The sequence below is a fragment of the Pogoniulus pusillus genome, chromosome 30 (assembly GCF_015220805.1).
Source record: "Pogoniulus pusillus isolate bPogPus1 chromosome 30, bPogPus1.pri, whole genome shotgun sequence".
Classification (NCBI taxonomy): domain Eukaryota; kingdom Metazoa; phylum Chordata; class Aves; order Piciformes; family Lybiidae; genus Pogoniulus; species Pogoniulus pusillus.
In genome coordinates this window covers 14,846,810-14,873,274 of record NC_087293.1, presented here as the reverse complement: position 1 = coordinate 14,873,274, position 26,465 = coordinate 14,846,810, and the positions used below count along the sequence as shown (strand labels likewise).

At 51.3% G+C, this 26,465-nt stretch overlaps 1 protein-coding gene across 1 annotated transcript in view; it reads left to right on the top strand.

The window, feature by feature from the left end:
• The first annotated feature begins 2,772 nt into the window (after window positions 1-2,772).
• Window positions 2,773-26,465, top strand: part of TBX5 (T-box transcription factor 5) — a 165,717-nt gene continuing 142,024 nt past the window's right edge. Inside the window, exon 1 of the mRNA XM_064168470.1 lies at window positions 2,773-2,851. The gene's annotated coding sequence lies outside the window, so the exon portion shown is untranslated. The remainder of the gene's footprint in view (window positions 2,852-26,465) is intronic.

Sequence of the window (26,465 nt, the reverse complement as noted above, 5' to 3'; positions counted from 1 at the left end):
TGGCCACCTGAGAGAAGAGAGCAACCTCCTCCTGGCCACAACCTCCCCTCAGGTAGTTGTAGACAGCAATAAGGTCTCCCCTGAGCCTCCTCTTCTCCAGGCTAACCAATCCCAGCTCCCTCAGCCTCTCCTTGTAGGGCTTGTGGAGAAGATTGAGATGTATCCAAGCAACCCCCACTTTACTCCTCGAGTGTTGGGTTCTGACCCACACTGACAGACCTTAAGCCACCTGGAAACCAACCACCCACCCCTGCCTTTCTGTGTTCCTCCCCCCCTCCCCACTTAAGGAAATACCCAGACCAGATTCAGCCAATCTGGAAACTGAATGAAGCTTTATACTGACAGCTTAGCACAAGATACAAGCAGAGATTTACAAGACATACAGAAATAGACAAGTTAAAAAGGTATCACAGAAACACAGCAGCCCTCCCAGGAACCAGAGTCCCCAGGAGGGGCTCCCAACCACCCTTCCACCTTCTTCCCACCCCTCTACCTCACCCAAGACTTTGCCTTACATTCAAGGTGAGATTGGAGGGCTGGCCAGGGGGATTAGGAAGCAGGATTAGTCAGACAGCAAGTTAGGGAGAGAGAAGTTTATGCATCCCCAAAAGCCAGAGAGAGCCTCTGTTATCTATGTTTGTGTTTTTGTTCTTATCCATCTCAGCAAGCCTGTGAGTGAAGCATCCATCACCATTGTTTCCTTTTCACAGCCTAGCATCTAATTCTCCTCACCAAAATACCCCAGCTAGGCTCAAACTAGCACACCTTCCTTAAGGAGTTAGCTCTAGTCTAAATCACATCACTTTGTGGCAGGAGGGTAGTGCATGAGAAGAAGTGTCAGGGAGCACGGAGGCACAGCTGCTCTTTCCACTTGGGTAGCTGTGATCAGCTTGAATAATGGATATTCTGCCCAGCTCCTTCGAGGGCAACTTTGGCTCTCCAGCTCCTGGCTAAGAAGAGACACCCTGGTTTATCATTTATTTATTGGGGGCTAACCCTGTTGTGTGGGTAATCAATGGCTGTGGCTTCCTCTTCAATCACATCACCTTGGTGCATTCAGGGTGGGAGACCGCTCCAAGCCCACAGAGGTTTCCCTTCTGGAATCATAGAATCCTTTCAGTAGGAAAAGACCTCTAAGATCATCAAGTCCAACTATCAGCTCAACACCAACTCTGCCCCCCTAAGCCATGTCCCCAGGTGCCATGTCCCCATGTTTCACAGGCTCACAGGATGTTAGGGGTTGAAGGGACCCAAGGAGATCATCCAGTCCAACCCCCCCTGCCTTTTCACAGGATCACAGGCTCACAGGATATTAGAGGTTGAAGGGACCCAAGGAGATCATCCAGTCCAACCCCCCTGCCTTTTCACAGGCTCACAGGATGTTAGGAGTTGAAGGGACCCAAGGACATCATCCAGTCCAACCCCCCCTGCCTTTTCACAGGATCACAGGCTCACAGGATATTAGGAGTTGAAGGGACCCAAGGAGATCATCCAGTCCAACCCCCCCCTGCCTTTTCACAGGATCACAGGCTCACAGGATGTTAGGGGTTGGAAGGAACCCAAGGAGATCATCCAGTCCAACCCCCCTGCCTTTTCACAGGCTCACAGGCTCACAGGATGTTAGGGGTTGGAAGGAACCCAAGGAGATCATCCAGTCCAACCCCCCTGCCTTTTCACAGGATCACAGGCTCACAGGATGTTAGGGGTTGAAGGGACCCAAGGACATCATCCAGTCCAATCCCCCTGCCTTTTCACAGGCTCACAGGCTCACAGGATGTTAGGAGTTGAAGGGACCCAAGGAGATCATCCAGTCCAACCCCCCTGCCACAGCAGGAGCATCCAATCCAGCTCAGGGCACACAGGTCTGGAAAGGCTCCACACAAGGAGACTCCACAACATCTCTGGGCAGTCTGTGCCAGTGCTCTGGGACCCTTACAGTCAAGAAGTTGCCCCTTGTGTTGAGCTGGAACTTGCTGTGCTGCAACTGTTTCTTCAACACCTCCAGGGATGGGGACTCCACCATCTCCCTGGGCAGCCTGTTGCAATCCCCCTGACCACTCTTGCAGCACAGACTTTTTTCCTAATTAACCCACCCCACCCCTGGTGCAACTTGAAAACTATTTCCATCAAGTTTCCAGGTGCCCATGCGAGCAGCAGGTGGAACAAATAACATCCAGGGGCTGACCTGGCTGTGTACTCTGGGGCTGGGTCAGCATCCCCATACCCCTATCCTGAGGAGATAGTGAGGGAGGCTGTTTCCTAACTTGCTTTCATGGTTTAGGGACCTTGGGGCTTTTTACAGCAGCTCTTCTGCCTCCATGCACATTGGGCCAGCCCTGCTGTCCTGCACTGAAATGAGTAGTGACAGAAATGACAGATTTTTTTGGGGGGTTAAACCCTATTTTTCACATCAAAAAACAGGGGAAGAACACATTCTCCCTGAGCTCAGACAGCAAGGACTTTGAAGAGCCTCAATTCCTAGCCCACCACTTTGAGTGGCACTCAGTATGCCTTTGGCCAGGGGCCACACAAAGCTTCACCTCCTGGCCCCACGCTGTAGCCCACATCTTTACAAGGTCACTCACTGCTACCCCTCATGCTGCAGACTTCAGCCTTTGCACCAGCATAAACCATTAAGGGCAGGGGCCAAGGGAACCACCTGTGGTTGATAGAGATTGAATTCAGGTGTGAAGTTGCAGCAAGGGTGAGGAGAGGCCCCTGAGTCTTTATAAACTTGGCTGAGAGCAAGGAAGGACCTTTCCCAGAAGGTTGCAGCATTGGAGGAGCTGTGAGAGGCTGCTGAGAGGAGCTGTGGTGGCTGCAGTGGAGACTTCTGGATTTTCCTCTAGAGGTAGGATGCTGTGTGGGAAGTGGTGGTGATGGTTGTGGGGTGGTTTCTTTGCTACCTTGTGAGCTCTGAGATGGTTGTCTTGCTGTGGGAGATGTACCTTCCTCGTGGCTCAGAGGGCCCCAGGAACTTGGTTGTTCTGTTTTTGACTTCCATGGGGAGTGAGCAGAGACCTAAGCACTGTGATTTACGTGGAAGTGAAGTGTGGAGGAGAAAGCTGCCCTGGTCTGGTCTGTGAGTGGCTGTGTGTGTGAAAAGCTGAGGTGAGGGGAGCTTGTAGAAGCTCTCTATGGTGCTGCCTCTCCTCTCTGGGTTGTCTGAGTAGCTCAGCTGGTGCTGGGTCTGCTGGTGTCCACCTCACAACTGTGACTTCCAGTCAGGTAAAGAGTCAACAACAAAGGCTCCAGGTTTTTCCATAGTGTCTGTGCAGGTTTCCTTCTCTGCTGAGGCTTTTGCAGACTTACTCTTGCTTGTCTGTGGGCTTTGAACTAGGAAATGGAATGAAGCTTTGTATTTACAGCTTAGCACAAGATACAAGCAGATATTTACAACACATACAAGCCCAGCCTGGGTTTGAGTTCCCAGGTACCAGTGTGTCCTTGCAGAGAGCTAATCTTTCCTTCCCCTGAAAGTGGATGTGAAATGATGGGAGTTATACATGAGGTCCTCAGGTGTCAGTCTCTTGTGCTCTTTGATTTTGGGAGTTTCTTGGCTGGAGAACAAAGGGAGCAGCCTGGATTTGGGGAGGATGTTGAAACTCAGGGGATGAGTGGGGCAAAGATTCTGCTCCAGAGTTGGGAATGTAGCTGGAAGGGAAGGAACTTGACAAACGAGTGACACAATGCTTCTAGCTAGCCTGGCAGCCCTTTATCTTCCTGACTTCATCTGCCAGCCTGGCTGTTCTCTTCAACACCTGCTTTCTTATGTGAGAAGTCCCCAAACTGCTTAGAGTGTTTCTTATTTTGAAAGACCTCAATCAGGTAAAGCATCAATGTGTGATTTATTCCCCCCCTCCTCTGTTTTCTCTATTCTTGGCCAAGCACACCTTGGTAAATCTGGACCAGACATCTCTTGGTAATGACTGCCACTGGGGGCTGTGAGTGCTCTGGGGCAGGCACTGCCAGTAAAGAGCATACAGGAATGGGGTAGGAGTTGTGGTAGGAGCTTCTGTGTGTTCCTCAATGCTGTGCTTTTGTTAGGTCCAAAAAAGGAGCAGAAATAAAGGTTGTTGGTAAGAAACCATCCCTAAGGAGCTGTAATATTTTTGGCTTTAAAGCAATTTGTGATCTTCTCTAGAGATTTAATGTGGCAAAATGAAAAAGCTTGGAAGGATCTAGAAGGAAAGACTGGATGGAGAGGTCATAGAATGACCTCCCTGCTCCTTCTATGACCTCTCCATGTGGTAAAGGGTTGGACTTGATGATCTGTGAGGTCTCTTCCAACCCTGATGATACTGTGATACTGTGAATCAACCAGGTTGGAAGAGACCTCCAAGCTCATCCAGCCCAACCTGTCACCCATCCCTGTCCAATCAACTAGACCATGGCACCAAGTGCCTCATCCAGGTCTTCCTTTTTGGTGTCTGTTTTTGCTAATCTTGGTTATCCTCCTGTTGTATCTTGTAGCTTTTAGTGACTATCCTTAAGTACCTTTTTGAGAGTGGTTTTCCTTGTGCCTAGCTTGGCCAGGCAGCTACTCCTCCTATGATGAGAACTTCAACTGTAAAATGGGTTGGAAACTGAGTTGGTGACTTGTTTTGTGCCTGACTAGAGACTCGAATTCCTAAAGCTGGGCAGAAACCTCAGTTTGGATTCTCCTTGAGCTGGTGGTTGTTGTGTTTGGCCCCATTTGCCCTCCTATCTTCTCCACTGCCCTGTGTTCCATGGCCTGCAAAACACAGGTGGGCAGCCAGCTCCATCTCCTGGGTCTGCAGAACATAGGGAAATGACCACCAGACCTTCTGCTAGAGTTGCTAAGTGAGGTTGTGCAGGAGTAAAACCTGTTTAAGTTGGGATTACTGAAAATAAGCCTTATTCCTCCAATTAACTCTGAGATCTGTTTTCCTGAAGATAGCAGGGTTTGGACTTGGGTTTAGCTGCAGTTAAGAACCTGTTTGCTGTTGAAAGAGCCCTCAAAAATCATTCAGTCCAGCTCTTGACCCACAAAACTTCTCCTGCTGTTTGAGATTGGGAGTAGGTTTGCCCCAAGTCAGGAAGAACTGCTCTGGAAATTGACTCCAGCTCCATCCAGTTAACTTTCTGCTGGAAAACAGTAGGCAAAAATCAACCTGATCTACAGTAGGGATCCTTCCAAGGTCAGGAGTATGAGACTAGTGAGGAGGTGCATCAGTCACTAATGTGCTGCTCAGGCACAGGGTGACTAAAGCAGGTTTCCAATAGCCACATCTAGCTGTTGGTGTTATTGCTGGAGTCATCTCAAACTGAACACCTGCCCTGTTCCCACTGGGCAGGCATTGCCAAGAAGTGCTTTTGATGTCTATCTTGGCCAGGAGCAGCTCTGCCAGGAACCCTGCTGCTGGTGTACCTGCCTGTGCCAGGAGGTAGTTCTGGGAAGAGTAGGTCCCAGCCTGTCTACTGGCAGGACAACTGTCAGCTTGTCCAATCATCCTGAGCACCCAGTTCCCATGAGGAGTTCTTGGCCCTGCTCTTCTACAGCTGTGAGGGAAGATAATTGATGTGATTATTTGATCCCTTCTGGTTTTGGTCTGATTTGACCTTCTCTATTAGGGATTGTTCAGCTTCATCCAGCTGCTCCTCTTTGAGCCTGATCAGGACCTTCCAGAGGTCTTGGTAGCAAGAGGAGATAGAGCTCTTTACTCCTCTGGCTAATCCTAATGGTTGATAACTCCTCTGAAAGGTCTTATTTGCCATTGCAGTCCTCAAAGCTGCAGCTGCTGCTTGTGCCTTGTCAAGCTGCTGCAGGATGTGCTCATCTTTGTCAGAGGGCAGTGCCAGTATCTGATCAGAGAAAATGTCCCATTTCCTAGGCAAAACAGTGCACTAGATCAGTGTTTTACCTGCTAGGAAACGAGAGGTGGTGTATAGGAGTGAGCAGTGCCACCTCCTAGGCTGTGTTATGTTCCCCCATAGTCTACACCTGCATAAATGTTGAAGACCAGAAGCAGAATTTCTACTGTCTTCATGTTTGGAGCCTATTTTCCTTCCAGAGGGCCATGAGGAAGGAACTGCACAACTGTGACTAAGCCATTGTATAATTGCTGTTGATTTATTGATCACCCATCAGTGTGCCAGATGGTGAGGAGAGCTCATTAGGGGCATGTCTTACACCTGTGGGCTGGAGAGTCAGTTGTAGACTTCACAAGGGGTAAACTCAAGGTCTGTCTTGGCACTGAGGAATGAGAGCAGCGACAGGATGTGAAGATGGTCAATGCCTCCCCTGCTTTGAGAAGTGGTGCCTGTAGAATAGTGTTTGTTCCCTGCTCAGCCCAGCAGACCTCTGCAAGTGACTCTTCTCATCCCTTAGCCTGCAGCAGAGGAGGCTCAGGGCAGAGCTCATTGCTGTCTGCAGCTGCCTGAAGGGAGTCTGTAGCCAGGTGGGGTTGGGCTCTGCTGCCAGGAAATCAGCACCAGAAGAAGGGGACACAGCCTCAAGCTGTGCCAGGGGCAGGTCTAGGCTGGCTGTTGTTAGGAAGTCATTGTCAGAGAGAGTGATTGGCATTGGAATGGGCTGCCCAGGGAGTCTCTGTGGCTGGAGGTGTTGAAGCCAAGCCCGGCTGGGGCACTTAGTGCCATGGTCTGGTTGGTTGGCCTGGGCTGGGTGCTAGGTTGGGCTGGCTGAGCTTGGAGCTCTCTGCCAACCTGCTTGATTGTCTGATTCCAAGCAGCCGGGGAGCTGCTGCTGGAGGTCGTGGCTTGTGCTCTGGACTCCAGGAGGATGCAGGTCAGGCTGTGGCAGCTCCGCGTTTGCGCAGGCGGCAGGCGCAGGCGGCTGTGCTCGGAGGCACCGTATTGAAATGTGCCACTAGATGGCCCCAGGACGAAGCCGGTTCAGGCTTCTGCCAGGGCACCTGGGCTGGCCCTGCCCAAGGGCTGCTCCTCTCCCCGAAGATGAAGGGCTGGGGTTAGCTCAGTCCAACTGCTGTAACACCCCTGGTGGGAAAGGAACAAGGGGAGCACTCAGGGCTCCCACACAGCCTTATTTTTCACAGCACCTTCTGTGCTCCAGGCTGCAGGGTGGCACACAGCTGTGGTACCTCCTTGGAGGAATCAGAATCATAGAATGGCAGGGGCTGGAAGGCATCCCCAAAGCTCATCCAGTCCAACCCCCCTACCAGAGCAGGATCTCCTATACCAGTTCACACCAGAACACATCCAGGTGAGCTCTGAGTATCTTCAGAGGGGGAGACTCCACAGCCCCCCTGGGCAGCCTGTTCCAGGGCTCTGGCACCCTCACAGGGCAAAAAATTCCTCCTGGTGTTTAAATGAAACTTCCTCTGCCTCAGTTTCCACCACTGCCCCTTGTGCTGTCAGTGGGCATCACCCAGCAGAGCCTGGCTCCAGCCTCCTGCCACTCACCTTTACACATTGATAACCATTGCTGAGGTCCCCTCTGAGTCTCCTCCTCTCCCAGCAGCACAGCCCCAGCTCCCTCAGCCTCTCCTAACAGAGCTGTTCCATTCCCTTCAGCATCTCTGTGGCTCTGTGCTGAACTCTCTCCAGCAGTTCTATGTCACTCTTGAACTGGGGGGCCCAGAACTGAACGCAATACTCCAGCTGTGGTCTCACCAGGGCAGAGCAGAGGGGCAGGAGAACCTCCCTCAATCACAGCTCTTCTAATGCACCCCAGAATAACATTGCCCCTCCTGGCCACAAAAGCACATTGCTGGCTCATAGTCAACCTCCCATCAACTAGGACCCCCAAACCTTTCACCCTTTGCTACCTTCCAACAGCTCAGTCCCCAATCCACCCTGCTCCCTGGGGTTGTTCTTTCCCAGGTGCAGGACTCTCCACTTGCCCTTGTTGAAAGAGCTGCTCATTCCAGTGCCCTGTCCCATCTCAGCACCCATCAGTGAAATGGGTGGCAGCCTGGCAAGCCTGGCACAAGCCAGGTGGCTCTAGAATCAGTGGAGGTTGCATGTCTGAGTGCTGCAGTCCTAGAAACAGGTTGGAGAGTTAGTCAGATTTCTTGGAGCAACTTCTGTCTGGAAACCAAACCAGGAACCATGCCTGAAGTTGTGTTTGGGGTCAGTGACACATGCAGCCCTGTGATGAGTAAACTCCTGCCTGTCTGTTGGCCTGAATGGTGGCACCTGGGCTCCAGGCTGCTCTTCAGGGCAAAGTCTCCTAACTGGGGAGCTGAAGCAAAGTTCTTTTGCTTCCTGCCACTGTGAAAGGGAACTTTTCAAGGCTGACTTTGCAAGGGGCTACTCAGCTGCCTTCTGGTTATAGTTGCTGCTTTGATTGGAGTAGAAGTGCAGTGTTGCAGGATCATTAAGGCTGGAAAAATACCTCAAGATGATCAAATTCAACCATCAGCTCCATAGCACCATGTCCCAAAGTGCCACATGTACCTGTGTGTTGAACACCTCCAGGCACAGTGACTCCACCACCTCCCTGAGCAGCCTGTTCCAATCCCTAGTATCCAACTTAAACCTCCCCTGGTACAAGTTGAGGCCATTTCCTCTTATCCTAAGGGGGTAGATAATAAAGTCTTGGTACTTGGGACTTTGTAGGCTCTCAGGTAGTGACAGGACTGGGGGGAATGGAGCACAGCTGAAGATGGGGAGAGTCAGACTGGATGTGAGGAGGAAGTTGTTCAGCATGAGAGTGGTGAGAGCCTGGACTGGGTTGCCCAGGGAGGTGGTTGAGGTGTTTAAGGCCAGGCTGGCTGAGGTTGTGGGCATCCTGCTCTAGGGTAGGGTGTCCCTGGGCATGGCAGGAGGGTTGGAACTGGCTGCTCCTTGTGGTCCCTTCCAACCCTGACTGATTCTATGATTCTAAGTGCAGGTCATCTGGAAGGGGAGATGTAACAATGCTCATTGCTGAGGGAGCTGACAGTCTTATCCCAGCATTAGGAACCTCCAGTGTGTTTATTTCCCATACTTTAAACCTGTACTTTTGGAGACCAGGAGGCATGTGAAGCTGTGGTTGGTTACAGCTGAGCCCTGCTTCTGTCTGGGGTGCTGATGAGCTTCTGTGGAGGCTTTAATGAATGGAGCTCCACTGATGGATGAGATAAGAGAAATCATTAACCTGGGGAAGTGTAAAATGGCAACTGGGCCATGCCACAGAGCAAGCCTGGCTTGGTGGTCCTTTAGAAGGAGATGATTGCTCCTGAAGCCAGTTAGGAGGAGAAACAGGCAGAGAAGGAACTGCTCGGAGCTGCCACAAAGTGAACATTCTGGGATGAGCTGGCACAAAAGTCAGCACTAAAAAGAGCTCTCAGAGGCTTTGCAGTGCTGCAGGCAGGTGTGAGGGCTGCCAGGGAAGGCTGTGAGGCAGGGTCCCCTTGGGGCTGCCAAGGCTGCTTCCCTGCCCTGCATCTTGCCCCTGGCTGGGGAAGTACCTGCTCTCCTGCAGACAGGGAAGCTGTGTCCCTGCTCCCTCTGAAATGGACTTCTTGTGGGGCCTGAGGCAAGCAGCATGGCTCTTCCAAGCCAAGCTTTGTCCCTGAGGCTAGCTGGAATGGGTTCAAGGGTTTGTCTGGCTTCCTTTTTGGGCTTCCTCCCTTGGTTAGTGGGATTAATAACACCTAAGGGTGTCAGAGTTAATTACTCATCAGGTTCCAAGCTATCTGCAAGTGCCCTGTGCAACCTATTGTTTGCATTCACGAGGTGCTGCTGCCTCCTGTCTTCCACAGGAGTAGCTGATGTGGGACTGAGGTCCCTGGAATGACTTTTTGCAGGGCACAAGCTGAGGCCCTCAAAGGATCCTAAGAGCTGCCTGTGTTGTCTGCTGCTGTCAGTAGGAGTTGATGGTGTATGAGAAGGAATCATTACACTTTTAGCAGTCTGAGTAGTCACTCTCAGTAGGCATCAGTAGATTTCTAGTTGCCCAGTTCAGGAGGGACAGGGATCTACTCAGAAGAGTCCAATGGAAGGGGCTGGAGCACCAGCATAGGAGGAGAGGCTGAGGGACCTGGGGCTTTTTGATCTGGTGAAGAGAAGGCTTAGATGGGATCTAATCAGTGTCTATGTCTGTGGGCTGGGGGTCAGGATGGAGAGGGAGAGGCTCTGCTCACTTCTTCTCTGGGATAGGACAAGGAGCAATGGATGGAAGCTGCAGCACAGAAGGTTCCAGGTCAACAGGAGAGGGAATTTCTTTACTGTGAGGGTCACAGAGTGGTGGCACAGGCTGCCCAGAGAGGTTGTGGAGTCTCCTTCTCTGGAGCCTTTCAAGGCCTGTCTGGATGTGTTCCTGTGTGATCTGAGCTAGACTGTATGGTCCTGCTCTGGCAGGGGGGTTGGACTGGATGATCTTTTTGGGTCCCTTCCCACCCCTGACATCCTGTGAGAACTCTCCCTAAGACCCTTTCCACCAAAGAGCAAATCAACTTTCACACAGAAACCTTAGGAGAAGCTGTGGTTTAGTCTGTAGCCATCAGCTGCTGGTGGCACCATCCCAAAACAGAGCACAGGTCTTTCAGGTGAGAAATACAACCTTTCCATCCTTGTGCTTCAACTGGGCAGCTGAACTTACTCACTTTGGGACACTCTCTACAGAGATTTTAGCCACAGGACAAGATTCAGGTGTTTTGGGGGGGTCTTGGTACAATCAGTGTGAGCTGAAATAACATCAGCCTTGGGTAGCCATTCAGAAACCCAACTGAGCATGGCTTAGGGATGGAGAAGCCTGAGCCACCTTGTTTCTATAGCCAGGAGCTTTTCCCTTGGAATTCTTTCTCTTACCCCTTTCCCATCTGCAACTATCCATTTGGAATCTTCATTTTCTCTGCCAGCACTGCTTCTGGAGAGCATCCTGGGGGGGAATCCCCTGACACCAAACCAGCTGCTCACTGAATCAATTCCAGCCACAGATAAACTGCAACTTGCAGTTGGGTCCCAGGCTGGTGGTGGAAATCAAAGCTGCCACAAGTTGGATTTTGCTGCTTTGATGTCAGGGAGGTTTAGTTCCAGCTGAACCATAGCAAGTTCCTGCTGAGTCAATCCATCTCGTTGCTGCTGTCTGATGGGAAGTGCAGGGCACTGCCTGGCACCTGCTGGAGGTCTCAGCCAGGATTTCTTTCTTGTTTCTTTTTTTTTAATACCTGTGGCAGGAGGAATCTCAGGAAGGATTCCTGAGTGTTTGAAGTCAAGCTGGAAGGTGTCCAGAGAAGGGTGATGAAGCTGGTGAGAGGCCTGGAGCACAGCCCTGTGAGGAGAGGCTGAGGGAGCTGGGGGTGTGCAGCCTGCAGCAGAGGAGGCTCAGGGCAGAGCTCATTGCTGTCTGCAGCTGCCTGCAGGGAAGCTGTAGCCAGGTGGGGTTGGGCTCTGCTGCCAGGCAGCCAGCAACAGAACAAGGGGACACAGTCTCAAGTTGTGCCAGGGCAGGTCTAGGCTGGATGTTAGGAGGAAGTTGTTGTCAGAGAGAGTGATTGGCATTGGAATGGGCTGCCCAGGGAGGTGGTGGAGTGGCTGTGGCTGGAGGTGTTGAAGCCAAGCCTGGCTGGGGCACTTAGTGCCATGGTCTGGTTGATTGTCTAGGGCTGGGTGCTAGGTTGAGCTGGCTGAGCTTGGAGCTCTCTTCCAACCTGCTTGATTCTGTGATAAGCTGAATTTGTTCTGTGGGGTGTAGGTCCTGCTGCAGTCTGGAGGAGAGAAGGCTCTCAGGTGACCTTCTTGTGGCCTTCCAGGATCTGAAAGGGGCCTGCAAAAAAGCTGGGGAGGAACTTTTTAGGCTCCTTGGGAATGACAGGACTGGGGGGAATGGAGCAAAGCTGGAGGTGGGGAGAGTCAGAGTGGAGGTGAGGGGGAAGCTGTTCAGCATGAGAGTGGTGAGAGGCTGGAATGGGTTGCCCAGGGAGGTGGTTGAGGCCCCATGGCTGGAGGTGTTTCAGGCCAGGCTGGCTGAGGCTGTGGGCAGCCTGCTCTAGGGTAGGGTGTCCCTGGCCATGGCAGGGGGGTTGGAACTGGCTGCTCCTTGTGGTCCCTTCCAACCCTGACTGATTCTACACCACCACATATCCCTGTGCTCCCAGGCTGCAGCCTGGGATCGGAGCTGGTCTTGCTTGGCTCTTCTCCCCTAAAACGGGTGTAGAAGGCTGGTCCACAGGCTGGTTGTAAATCAGCATGCATGAGGAAGGCAATATTCTGCCAGTGAAACCTGCCCTTACCAACTTCTGGGGGGGGGGGGAAGTGGGGGGAGAGGAGAGCTGCAAGTGTCAAGGTGCGACGGAAGAGCGCCAGAACGAGATTTAATTTCCTTCCCAATAATTTTCTCAAGCTGTACAAACTTTCCTTATTTAAAACAAATAACTCCCTGAAAAACACATTCTGTGTCAGTGGCCCTGTGAAAACACCCCCAGTCACAACCTCTGCCTGTCCTTTTGCTTGCAGCCCCAGCCAAACCCCAGCAGTTTTACATTTTGCTCTATTAACTCGAGCTGTAAATTTCCTTGTGCAAAGTCTCCCAGGCTGTGGAATGAATTTAAGTAAACAGGCTGCACAATAATAGGCTTGTGTTAGGGCAGGTTTTTCAAGTGGCCTCTAACTTCTCAGGCTGTGTTCTTCTAAAACTTTTCCCTGTTCTGATGGAGAGTGGCTGAGCTTGTCCAGAAAGTGGAAGAAATCAGAGGAAAGACCTGGTTGAAACCACCTGTGGCCCAGAGAGGAGCAGGCAGGGTTTGATAAGCAAAGAATTTCAGGTCAGACAATCTGTTGCCTGCCATTTCATCAGGGCTTTTGGTTCAAGACCATCACTGTTCAGTGTTTTCTCAGTGGTAGGGTCTGAAAGAGTTCTAAGGAGTTTGAGCTTTGCCCAATTGTCCTACAATGAATAGAATAGAATCAAGCAGGTTGGAAGAGACCTCCAAGCTCATCCAGTCCAACCTAGCACCCAGCCTTATAGAATCAAGCAGGTTGGAAGAGACCTCCAAGCTCATCCAGTCCAACCTAGCACCCAGCCCTATAGAATCAAGCAGCTTGGAAGAGAGCTCCAAGCTCATCCAGTCCAACCTAGCACCCAGCCCTATAGAATCAAGCAGGTTGGAAGAGACTTCCAAGCTCATCCAGTCCAACCTAGCACCCAGCCCTATAGAATCAAGCAGGTTGGAAGAGACCTCCAAGCTCATCCAGTCCAACCTAGCACCCAGCCCTATACAGTCAACCAGACCATGGCACTAAGTGCCTCATCCAGGCTTTTCTATCCATGTGGAACACAGGCTCTAAAATGAGGTTTGAGTTTAATCCTTACAGAAGGCACCCAAAATGGTTTGTTGCCTTGCAGGCAACAGGATGGGTTCCTTTATAGCATTTTCTGGGGAAGGGAGGGGGGGAAAGAGAGGATCTTCTGTAAGTGTGATGGGAAACAATATTCTGCTTCAGGTTTGTGGGCATCATTGCTCTTGAAATACTTTCTGCTCCATACAGAGGTGCTGTGTGTGTGTCTCTGCCTAATTGCAGAGGAAGGTGTTCTGGGGATGTTATGAGGTGTCCACACTTCCTCCCATGCCAGGAAAGCATCTCTGCTGTGAATGCAGCCTACTCAGAGCACTGTCTGGTCTTCAGTTAAAAACAGGCTCAAGATCCCAGGATCCTAACGTGGTAGGGGCAGGAAGTGTCCTCTGAATTATAGAATGCCAGCAGTTGGAAGGGACCTCAAAAGCTTATCTGGTCCAGCCCCCCTGCCAGAGCAGGATCACATCACACAGGAGCACATCCAGAGGGTTCTTGAGTATCTTCAGAGAAGGAGACTCCACAATCCCCCTGGGCAGCCTGTCCCAGTGCTCTCTCATCCTCACAGGGAAAAAAGTCTTCCTCAGGTTCACATGGGACCTCCTCTGCCTCAGCTTCCACCCACTGCCCCTTGTCCTGGCATTGGGCATCACCCAGCAGAGCCTGGCTCCAGCCTCCTGGCACTTGCTCCTTACATATTTATAGGCATTGCTGAGGTCACCTCTCAGTCTCCTCCTCTGCCAGCTAACAAACCTCAGCTCCCTCAGGCTCTCCTCATAGGGAAGATGTTCAACTTAATCATTTTTGTGGCTCTGTACTGGACTCTCCCAAGCAGTTCCATGTCCCTCTTGAACTGGGGGGCCCAGACCTGGGCACAAAACTCCAGATGTGGCCTCGCCAGAGTAGAGAGGCAGGAGGACCTCTCTCTACCTACTAACCACAGCCCTTCTATTCCACCCCAGAATGGCATTGGCCTTCCTGGCCACCAGAGCACACTGCTGGCTTGAGGCCACCCTTCCATCCACCAGGATGCCCAAATCCTTCTCCCCTTCACTGCTCTCCAGCAGCTCATTCCCCAAGCTATACTGATCCATGGATTGTTCATGCCCAAACAGGGTCACCTGGGGCAGGTCACTCATGAATGTGTCCAGATAGACTGATCCATGGATTGTTCATACCCAAGCAGGGTCACCTGGGGCAGGTCACTCATGAATGTGTCCAGATAGGCTGATCCATGGATTGTTCATACCCAAGCAGGGTCACCTGGGGCAGGTCACTCATGAATGTGTCCAGATAGGCTGATCCATGGATTGTTCATACCCAAGCAGGGTCACCTGGGGCAGGTCACTCATGAATGTGTCCAGATAGACTGATCCATGGATTGTTCATGCCCAAACAGGGTCACCTGGGGCAGGTCACTCATGAATGTGTCCAGATAGACTGATCCATGGATTGTTCATGCCCAAGCAGGGTCACCTGGGGCAGGTCACTCATGAATGTGTCCAGATAGGCTGATCCATGGATTGTTCATACCCAAGCAGGGTCACCTGGGGCAAGACATGCATGAATGTGTCCAGCTAGGTCCTGAGAGCCTCCAGAAAAGGAGACTCCCCAACTTCCCTGGGCAGCCTGCTGCAGGGATCCAGGACCCTCAGAGGAAATAACCTTTCCCTTATGTTAAGGTAGAACTTCTGTGTTCCAGTTTGGATCCACTGCCCCTTGTCTTATCACAGGACAGCATTGCAAAGAGCCTGACCCTTTCTTGACACCCACTCTAAGCATAACATCTCCTCTCAGCCTTCTCTTCTCCTGACTTCTGGCTTTGCAGCCTTAGATGAACACAATCTAGAAGGCTGCAGGTGAAGAAAGACTGATCCCACTTTGCAAGCCAGGCAGCAGCTTTCTTCCCTGATGCTTCTGCAGCAGATTATTGCTGGTTTTTCTCATGAGCTTCCAGTTAAAGTGCACATCTGGTCGGTGTCTTTGAGTCATCTTTTAAAAGGTATTCACAAGTAATGATCATTAGATAAAGAGGAAAGGGACTCCTGGCTTATAGACAGCCCTTTCCTGAGTCAAGGTGGTGATTGTAAGCAATAACTTGGCATAAAAGCCCACAAAGAAGGGTTTCTGCAGCCTCCCTTGGGCTTGGCAGTGTTGTCTGGTTATCTAACCTTTCACCAGCTGCCTCTTGTAAAACTACAGGCAAAGTGGTTCTGACTTCTGCTGAGCTGTGGGGAGGAAAAAGACAGGAAAACATCTTTAAGGCTCTTATCCAGAACCCAGTAAAACGAATGGAAAACCTCTGTGGGTCTGGGGAGATGTTGGACTGCTTCCAAAGTGTGGAAAGCACTGGAGGAAGGTTGAGCCCAGCTTGTGTTAGATATAGAAGCCAAGGAGGGGAGTGGGGGTGGGAAAAAAAGTCTCTGCTCCTGGGAGTGGGGAAAGTCTTGGCAAAGTCTGGATCTTGGTGTTGAAGCAGCAAATGGTTGACATAAAAATGATAAAAGCTGGGATTTGGAGGGGAGGAGGAGGATAAAACTTTATGTACTGGAATATTTGGGCAGCTCATGAGCTGGGCATTTCTTCTTGGTCTTTTGATAAGTCCTCTAAGGGCAACAAAGCTGGGGAGAGGCCTGGAGCACAGCCCTGTGAGGAGAGGCTGAGGGAGCTGGGAGTGTGCAGCCTGCAGCAGAGGAGGCTCAGGGCAGAGCTCATTGCTGTCTGCAGCTCACTACAGGGAGGCTGTAGCCAGGTGGGGTTGGGCTCTGCTGCCAGGCACCCAGCAACAGAACAAGGGGACACAGCCTCAAGCTGTGCCAGGGGAGGTCTAGGCTGGATGTGAGGAGGAAGTTGTCAGAGAGAGTGATTGGCATTGGAATGGGCTGCCCAGGGAGGTGGTGGAGTGGCTGTGGCTGGAGGTGTTGAAGCCAAGCCTGGCTGGGGCACTTAGTGCCATGGTCTGGTTGGTTGTCTAGGGCTGGGTGCTAGGCTGGGCTGGCTGAGCTTGGAGCTCTCTTCCAGCCTGCTTGATTCTCTGATTCTGTAACTGATGCTTCATGATTCTTGCTGGCTTGGCCACTGCTGTGACCTGCCTACTGCTCCTCTTTGACAACAGCATTTGGGCTCCAGCTCCAAACCTCTCACTTCTCTCCCAGCAGCAGAGTGCTACTGGGGTACTTTTGCAGCAGTTAACCCCAAAAGATGTTGAGGGATGTTCTTCCTGAGGACCTGAGCAGTCATGGACTTGCAGTAGAACTTGGCAGCCCGGGGAACAAATTTTCCCTGCTGGAAGCAAAGTCTTTTAGACAAAACCAAGTGTTTGCTCTGGCTTTTGGGAGCACAGAGATGCCTCAGATGGAGAGCTGCCAACTGGATGATAACCAGCCACTGCCAAATCCATGTAAAGGGGTAGTGAGTGCTGTGTTTTGTTCCTTCTCTCCTCAACTTCTTGACCAACTTCACAGCTGGCTTGCTTTTTTTTGGGGGGTGGGAGGAGGAGGAGGGAATTCTCATGGTTTTAAGCAAATCACAACTGACTCAGCCTAAGCCCAAGGGTAGGATGGTGAAGGCTTGATGGATTAAGTGTCCTGGAACAACTGGCTACACAGCTCTTTCTTGTTCTCTGGCTGTGAGGATGGTCCTTTTGATCAGATTCCTCTCCCCGCTGCTTTCCGGGTTGTAAATCCAGATTAGTCATGGTAGGGTGGCAAACAATTAATGGGGTAGGAGGTTAAGCCCTGGGAGCATGAGCAGCAGCCTCTGAGGAGTGGATACACCCTGGTGGCCAGGTGGAGAAGCAAGGACATCTTCAGGCTACCTGCCTATGACTGCTATTTGGGAGGATTGAGAGCCTGAGGCTCCTGCAGCAATCCATGGTTCTGTAGTCCACTCACAGGATGTCAGGGGTTGGAAGTGACCCAAAGAGATCATTGAGTCCTGCTAGAGCAGGACCATAAAATCTAGCTCAGATCACAGAGGAATGCATCCAGACAGGCCTTGAAAGGCTCCAGAGAAGGAGACTCCACAACTCTCTGGGCAGCCTGTGCCAGTGCTCTGGGACCCTTACAGTCAAGAAGTTGCCCCTTGTGTTGAGCTGGCACCTCCAGTGCTTCAGCTTCCATCCACTGCTCCTTGTCCTATCCCAGGGAGCAGTGAGCAGAGCCTGTACCCCAGCCCTCAGAGAGTTATAGACATTGATTAAATCCCCTCTCAGTCTTCTCTTCTCCAGTCTAAGCAGCCCCAGGTCCCTCAGCCTCTCCTCAGCAAGCTCCAGTCCCCTCATCATCAGAAGTCTTTAGCTGTCCCTATCAGTGATGACCTCCTGGGCTCCCTGTCTTGCAAGGTCCTGAGACTTGTTATAAGACTCAGACTTATGTCCTGTAGCCAGAGGAGAAAGCTGTTTCTTGGCTATTTACCATCTCCCCTTTATATTTGACCTTCATTGCTTCCTGTCTGTGCTATCTGGGTCATCATTAGCCTGAGGATGTCCTGGTTGACTGGTCTGAGAGCATTAGTCAGCTGCTGCTCAGCTCCTCTTGGGCACTTAGCCCTGCTGCAAGCTGACTTTCCTGCTTCTCTGGTCATATGGAGGTCCAGCAACCTGCTGTGGTTTTATAGACCTGAAGCTGGAGGAAAGCATTTCTGAGCCACTGTTCAGGTTTTTAATGACCAGGAGGAAGAGAGTTGCCAACTGCAGCATGGGAAAGCAAAAAGCTTAACCCACAAGGCCCCCAGTATCTTGGTTCCCAGTCAGCTGGGCAGAGGGATGAGCAGTGGTGTGCACAGGGATGCCACAACTCTGCTCACCTCTGGCCAGAAGCATTTGCAAGCTGCCACACTTGTGTGTCAGGCCAACAAGCTTGTTTTGAAGGCCAGGTATGGGCTGTACTTCCCCAAACAACTCCTGCTGTGGCTTCAACTGTTACTACATGTCCTTTGCATGGGACAAGATGATCATGCAGCCATGTGTAGTTGCCAAGAAAATAGCTTAAAGCAGTAAAGTTGCAACTTAATCTGTTTGAGTGAGGGTCCTGGATTTGTATAGCTCACTGTTTGAGCTAGCAAGTGATGCTGGGGTTGGAACTAGATAATCTTTGGGGTCCCTTCCAACCTAAACCATTCTATGCTGTGTGAAGTTGCAACCTCATCTGTTTAGGTGAGGGTCCTGGACTTGTATAACTCACTGTTGGAGCTTGCAGGTGATGTTGGAGTTGGAACTAGATAATCTTTGAGGTCCCTTCCAACCTAAACCATTCTATGCTGTGTGAAGTTGCAACCTCATCTGTTTAGGTGAGGGTTCTGGACTTGTATAGCTCACTGTTGGAGCTACCAAGTGATGCTGGGGTTGGAACTAGATAATCTATGAGGTCCCTTCCAACCTAAACCATTTTATGCTGTGTGAATCTGCAGGTTCATTTGCAACCAACTGATCTGCCTGATCAAAGTGGTTTGTGATCACAGCCACTGCCTGGTGCATGACTTTTGACATCAGCAGCTTTACACCAGGGGTGAAATTGGCCCTTCCTTATATTGTTAGCAGTTGCAAGAATTCATCCATCCACCTGTGCTCTGATTTTACGTGTGTGTAAATCCCAAGTAACTCCATTAGCATCAATAAAGCTGCTTGAATAGATCTCTATCTGAATTTCTTGCTGAAGACTTCTCACGTTGCTGCTAGCGATGCAGGTGCAGGGATGCGGTTGGGTTCAGCTGGGAAACATGATGCCATCCAAGTGTGTGTCTAGCATGCAAACAAGAAACTGCTGAGCTGAAACCACAGTGCTCATTTAGAGGGATGATAGCCAAGCTTTCAAGAGGAAGGCTGCTCTTTGCCATCTGAAAATATTTGAAGGGGAAGGAATTTCTGAAGGGTTTCTATGGTCAACTTGTCCTGTTCCTTCTCCTCCCTTGTGGGGGAGGCTGCTTTGTGGTGCTCCTTTGTGATGGTGACCAGAGGAGGCTGGGTTAGTCCTGGAGGAATTTTGATGACAGAGCTGGGGAGGAAAAGGAGATGAATAGTAAAATTGTTTTGGTTGGAAAAGACCTCTAAGACCACTGAGTCCAACCACCAAGCTGACACCACTGTGGCCATTACACCATGTCCCAAAGTGCCATGGTCAGTTATTTCTTGAACACCTCCAGGGATGGGGACTCCATCACCTCCCTGGGCAGCCTGTGCCAATCCCTGACCACTCTTGCAGCAAAGAAGTTTTTTCTTCATCTCCAACCTGACCCTCCACTGGCAGAATTTCAGGCTGTTTCCTCTCATTCTATCACCTGATCCTAGAGAGAGGAGACCAACCCCCACCTTTCAACCTCCTTCCAGGGAGTTGCAGAACACAAGGAGGTCTCCCTTCAGCCTCCTCTTTTCCAGACTGATCATTCCCTCAGCCATGTTCTCTGGACCCTTCACCAGCTTTGCCCTTCTGGACATGCTTCACCACCCCAATGTCCTTCATGGAGTGAGGGGCCTGAAACTGAACACAGGGCTTGAGGTGTATCCTCACCACGAGTCCATGAGTGTCTTGGACATGAGCAAAGCCTGGCTGAGGCACTTGGTGCCATGGTCTTGTTCATTGGCCAGGACTGGGTGCTAGGTCGGACTGGATGATCTTGGAGGTCTCTTCCAACCTGGTTGATTCTATGATTATCTCCCTGCCTTGCCCCCTGAAGCAACGAGTGCAGCAGTTGCAGTTCAGGTGTCTCATCTACCTATTTTTCATGCACAGCTTTCCCACCTGCTGTGTCTCCCATGGCAGACCATAGCTGGAGGTCTCCATTGGGTATTCTGGCTGGTTTTTCCCACAGGCTAATGCAAACTACCAGAGGGCATGGGAAGTGGGCAGGAGTCTTGGAGAGAGGGGGGAAAGGGAGACCTGGCTAGAAGCTTGTCTGCATCTAACTTCAAATGGGCTATTTTTTGGGGGGGGGGGTAGCAATACCCTTTTGTCTGGATGTTGTTTTCCATTTGGGGAGAACATTGTAGGTGACTTTCCTTGGGGTGGAACAGCCCTTGCAGAAATGCCACCTGCAAGGTGGTGTGAAAGAGACCATTAAAAGGCAGAATTCCTTTCCAGCCTCAGTGCTCTTGAAAGGTGTATTGGAGGCTTTCTAAAAATAACCTCCTTCTGCTGCCTGGAAATGGGATGCCCCAGGCAGTTGACTCCTTGCAGCTCCCCTCCTCCTTTCCCTGCTTTTGAAGTCGAAGGCTCATGGATGTGTTTTAGCTTATCACAAACCCATCGCAGCTTGGCAGAGCTCCACGGTTCCAGGGCTGAAGGTTTTCTTTCTCAGCCTCCACCCATGCATGGACCTCTCAAGGAAGGAGAGGGAGGGGGGGAAAAATCTTTTGCCTGCCTTCAGGAGAAGGTTGTCACTTCTCCATCCATGCCTTTAAAAGATGATGCTTAGCATTTATTTCACCCGGGGAAATTTCCCACCTCCTTAAGGACCTCAAACACTGACTGTGCTCTTGATCTCTGCAGCTTCTTCCTTGTGACAGGCTGGTTCATGTGGCCTTTGGTCTTTGCAGTGAACCCTCAAGCGTGCCCTAAGGGGCTAGATTGGCTTGTGAAGAGGATGGCGTTTCTGGGAGACCTTCTGTGCTAAGTGATGTCTCCCAGAGATCATGGGGAGAAGAAAGGTTGCTGCTGAAACCTGCTGAGATGTGAGGAGTCATTGCACCATCAGCAGCAGACAGCTGAAGGTGTCCCATAGTGACCTTGTTGTCTGTGGGGCATTGTATTATAGAATCATAAAATGGTTTAGGTTGGAAGAGACCTCAAAGCTCATCCACTTCCCACCCCTTGCCATAGGTAGGGACACCTCCCACCAGAACAGGATGCCCAAGGCCTCATCCAGCCTGGCCTTGAACACCTCCAGGGAGGGAGCAGCCACAATGGGATAGATCTAGCTGGGAAATGACCTGGTATAAGGAGCTAAGCTGCAAGCAGTTGTGCTGCTTCTACCTCAGTGTGTGCTGCTCTGCCCTGCCTTGGACATCATTTGGTCCATAGTGTGGCTCTGTGAGTGTGAGGCTGATGCAGGAGCTGCAAGGCACTCTGGAGAGGTGGGCAGTGATTCAGCTGCTGTTGCCACCAAGAAAATGGAGGTGGAATAAATGTGTGGCTTCAGCAGGCCTGTGCCCAAATGGCTGGATGGGCATGTGAGCAATGCAAGAGTGTAGCCACGGGGAGCTGGAGGCTGGGAAAGCAGTGGGAAGAGGAATGGCTCACATCATACCTGCCAGATGTGGGCTATGGTCCTAGCTGCAGTCAGGATGTTTGACCTTGGAATCATAGAAGCAGGGTTGGAAGGGACAGCAAGAATGATCTAGTTCCAACCCCTCTGGGTGGTAGGGACACCTCACACTAGATCAGGTTGGCCAGAGCCTCATCCAGCCTGGCCTTAAACACCTCCAGGGATGAGGCTTCCACCACCACCCTGAGCAACCTGTTCCAGGGTCTCACCAAGCTCATGGTGAAGAACTTCTTCCTAACATCCAGGCTGAATCTACTCATTTCCAGCTCTGTTCCACTCCCCCCAGTTCCATCTCTTCCTGACAGCTTAAAAAGTCCCTCCCCAGTTTTCTTGTAGGCCTTCTTAAGATACTGAGAGGCCACAGTAAGGTCACCTGGGAGCCTTCTCCTCTCCAGACTGAACAGCCCCAACTCCCTCAGTCTCCAGCCCTCTGACCATCCTTGTGGCCCTTCTCTGGACACCTTCCATAGCCCTCTTATCCCAGGGGCTCCAGAACTGGATGCAGTACTCCAGGTGGGGTCTCAGCAGTGCAGATGGAGAGGATCACTTCCCTCACCCTGCTGCCCACACTTCTCTTGCTGCTCTGGTTGGCTTTATGGGTTGCAAGAGCTCACCAACAGCTCATGCTGAGCTTCTCCTCCACCAGCACCCCCAGGTCCCTCTCATCAGGGCTGCTCTCAAGCCAGTCACTGCTCAGCCTATATTGGTCTGACCTTGGGTCTGACTGCTGCAGCTGGGCTCAGGGGGGATTGTTTCATAAGCTACACTTCAGGGAGTTGAGGGAACTGTTCTGCCCATCTGTGCAGCCCCAGTGCATTGCAGTTGAGGCCTCCCAGCTGGCACTGGGTCCAACTCCATGGATGGAAGCTATGTGCAGAAGCTGAAATGTGGCTGGACCACAGTGGGAATGATCTGTTGAAACTGGTTATGCTCTCCCTGCTGGCTGGTGCCCAAGGTCTTGGACAGCATGGTTGAGTCCATTCTCATTTGTGTGATGAGCAGGCAGAAGAGCATTTGAGGTGGGCAGTGTGCTCGTGGTATGATGGCCTCTGAAGTGCTTTACTGAACAGACCCTGTGGCTGACTGCAGAATCACAGAATGCCAGGTTGGAAGAGACCCCAAAGATCATCTGGTCCTGTTCAACCTTTCTAGGTGATAGTAGAGCTCAAATGACATGTGGCCCAGCACCCTGTCAGCTGAGTCTTCAAAGTGTCCATGCTAGGCTGTCTCTCCCCCAAGCACCTTCCACCTTAGCAAGGATCTGAAGAGATCCATTCCCTGGAGAGCAGAATGGGATTTCCCCATAACTGACACCCTGAGCCAAGTGTGCAGGTTTCAGGCTGTCAGTCTCTGCCCACAAAGGCATGCAAAGGCTCTCCTGTGAATCTCCACCATGCTTTCAAGTGTGTTTCTATCATGGGAGCCTTTGAGGAGGGGGAGAGATGGGCAGGAGAAGAGTTGGAAAGGTATGCAGGGTGGTTTGTGTGCTTTGTCTCCTCAAATCCAGATGAGTGCCCTTGGATTTGAGAGCTGGGTTAATCCAAGTGGTGTTTGGCTTTGATTTCTACTGGGTGAAAAAGGAAAAGCAGTGGAGCAAGAAAGGTATTCACTTTAGGAAGAGATCTGTAAGGTTTTCCTCAAGGAGGAGAAGGTTGGGAAGGAACAGAGGCAAGGCTGGTGTGCAGTGTGTGACCCTTTTAGAGAGGCAGCTTCAGTCAGGGAGCTCACAGGGAAGGAAACATCCCTGAAGCGTGACAACAAAGCAGCTCTGCCCTGTCCTAGGGATTCATGTGAGAAGCTCAACGAGAAGCTATGTGGAGGTGGACCCAAAGGTAGCTGAAGTTCAATGCTGCCTATGTTGCTCCAGGCATGTCCATGGAATGTAGCTGGCTTGGATAGCAGTGTCAGACCCTGTTACTCTGTCCATGTGTCCTGTGTAGCTGCAGACATGGATGATGTCATAGAACCATAGAATAGTATGGTTTGGAAGAGACCAAGATGAAGTCCAAGCCCTATACTGAGGCAGGTCACACAGGAACACATCCAGGAAGGTTTTTAAAGTCTTAAGAGAAGTCTCCACAGCTGCTCTGGGTAGCTTGCTCCAGGGCTCCAGCATCCTCACACCAAAGAAGCTTTTCCTCATGATGAGGTGGCATTTCCTGGCTTCCAGTTTGTATCTGTTGTCCCTTATCCCATCATAGGACACCACTGAAAAGAGCCTGGCTACTTCTTCACACTCCAGAGATCATAGAATCAACCAGGTTGGAAGAGACCTCCAGCCCAAGCTAGCACCCAGCCCTGGCCAATCAACCAGACCATGGCACTAAGTGCCTCATCCAGGCTTTGCTTGGACACCTTCAGGGACAGTGACTCCATCACCTCCCTGGGCAGCCTCTTCCAAGCAGCAAAGAAAATTTCCCCAGCATCCAACCTGAACCTCCCCAGGTTTAAATTCAGGTTGCATTGTCAGTTGGACTTGATGATCTTAGAGGTCTTTGCAACCAGAAGAATTCTGTGTTGTTCTCTCTCTATATCTGCTTTTACTTACAGAAGCCTTGCACATGCAGCTGTTTTGGGGGGAAGAATAGGGGGGAGAAACAAATCAGGGCTGTGCTGCTTTCTGAGTTAGACTTGAAGGTCTCTGGAGGTGGGGAGGGGGCTCCCTGCCTGCCCTTCTAGAGGGAGGGGAGGGAAGAGGAAGGGGCTCCCTGCCTGCCCTTCTGGAGGGAGGGGAGGGAAGAGGAAGGGGCTCCCTGCCTGCCCTTCTGGAGGGAGGAGAGGGAAGAGGAAGGGGCTCCCTGCCTGCCCCTCTGGAGGTAGGGCTCCCAGTGGAGCTTGGGGTGGCTTCTGTGGCTTACTGGCACAGTCCCACTAAGGCACACTGTCTGTCAAGCAGCACCCAAACCTTATGTGCTCAAGGTGTGTGTGGAAGCTCCTTTAATATGAAAATGGGGTGATGCTTCTCTTCCAGAAATAGCACAGGGTGCATGTTTGGAGAGCACACATTAACCTTCATTAAACTGCTGTCCTGGAAACTGGGGTGAAGAGAGGTGCAGCAGGGAGGTACTGGCAGTGGGAGGGGATGGGGCAGCGTGTACCTGGCTTGGGAGCTCAGGTACCTTGCCTCCTTTTGTGCAAGCTCCCAGCACATTAATTGCAGTGCCTGTTGGGACATGAAGTCGAGTTTTATGAAGGGGATAAGATGATGGAGGCAGGGAGAAGGAGGCAGGTTAGCTTCCCTGGAGGCAGCATTTCTGCTTGGAGGCTGCTTTGTTTTGGTGTGTTCTTCCCTCCTTGAGATTAATTTGCAGTGGTGGGGGAAGCTTTTTGATGGCTGCCTTATGCCACAAGCCACACGTCCCTGTGTCTCCTGCAGGAGAGGCAGAGGAAACAGCCTGTCAAATTGCTGTGAAGATGGAGACCTGCCTCCCAGCCTCTGTGGTTGGTTGTGCTTCCAGAGAGGCAAGTAGCAGGTGTAAAAGCATCTTCCTCTTGCTGCAGAGCTTTCAGATGAGTCTCGTTTCAGACACTGGCATGAGCTGCCCAGGGAGGTGGTGGAGCCACCCACCCTGGATGTGTTTAAGGGTGGTTTGGATGTGGTGCTTGAGGATATGGTTTAAGGTGAGAGGTCTGGAGCACAGCCCTGTGAGGAGAGGCTGAGAGAGCTGGGGGTGTGCAGCCTGCAGAAGAGGAGGCTCAGGGCAGAGCTCATTGCGGTCTGCAGCTACCTGAAGGGAGGCTGTAGCCAGGTGGGGTTGGGCTCTGCTGCCAGGCACCCAGCAACAGAACAAGAGGACACAGCCTCAAGCTGTGGCAGGGCAGGTCTAGAATGGATGTTAGGAGGAAGTTGTTGTCAGAGAGTGATTGGCATTGGAATGGGCTGCCCAGGGAGGTGGTTGAGTGGCCGTGGCTGGAGGTGTTGAAGCCAAGGCTGGCTGGGGCACTTAGTGCCATGGTCTGGTTGGTTGGGCAGGGCTGGGTGCTAGGTTGGCCTGGATGATGTTTGTTGCCCTTCTCTGGACACATTCCAGTATCTCAACATCTCTTTTGAATTGAGGAGCCCAGAACTGGACACAGGACTCAAGCTGTGGCCTTTGTTTATTTTCTTCACCAGTTTAAAAACTCTCCATCAACTTTACTCTGATTTCTTTCCCCCCTGATCCAAGATGTAGCTGTTCAGAATGCTAACCAGGTTAGGTCCAAGGGACAACATAAAGGTCAGGCTTTCTTAAGGACTTTTCAATTACAGCTTTTAGGACTAAAGGCACCCAGAATGGCTTTGTCAGCTCTTAAAAACTCCTCCCTGTTCTGCTCACTTTGGATGATTGGGAGGCACGTGTGTGCCAACAGTGATTCCAGGCTTGCTCACCACCTAAGCAGGGAGTTCAGGAATCTGCTCCTTATGTAATGTGCAGTGCAATAAACCACTCCAATGACAGACCAGATTGGTGTGCACATGCTTCATCCTGAACTTGGCCAAAGCCTGCCTGCTGAGCTGGCACAGGCTGCTTTATGGCTGAGGAGTGGTGGTAGCAACACCTTCATAGTAAAGAGCTTTGTCCTAATGCCCAATCTAAATCTACCCTGCTCTGGTTTCAATCCATTCCCTCTCATCCTGTCACTATAAGCCATTGTGGAAAGTTCCTTCCCAGCTTTCTTGTAGGTCCCTTTAAGGTACTGAAAGGCCACTGTAAGGTTTCTCTGGAGTCTTCTCTTCTCCAGGCTGAGTAACTCCAATTCTCTCAGCCAGTCCTTTCATAGCAGAGGTGTTTCAGCCCTCTCATGGATTTCATGGCCCCCAGGATATTAGGGGTTGGAAGGGATCCAAGGAGATAAAGTCCAACCCCCCTGCCACAGCAGGATCAGACAATCTATCACAGAGGAACACCTCCAGACAGGCCTTGAAAGACTCCAGAGGAGACTCCACAACCTCTCTGGGCAGCCTGTGCCAGTGCTCTGGGACCCTTACAGTAAAGAAGTTCCCC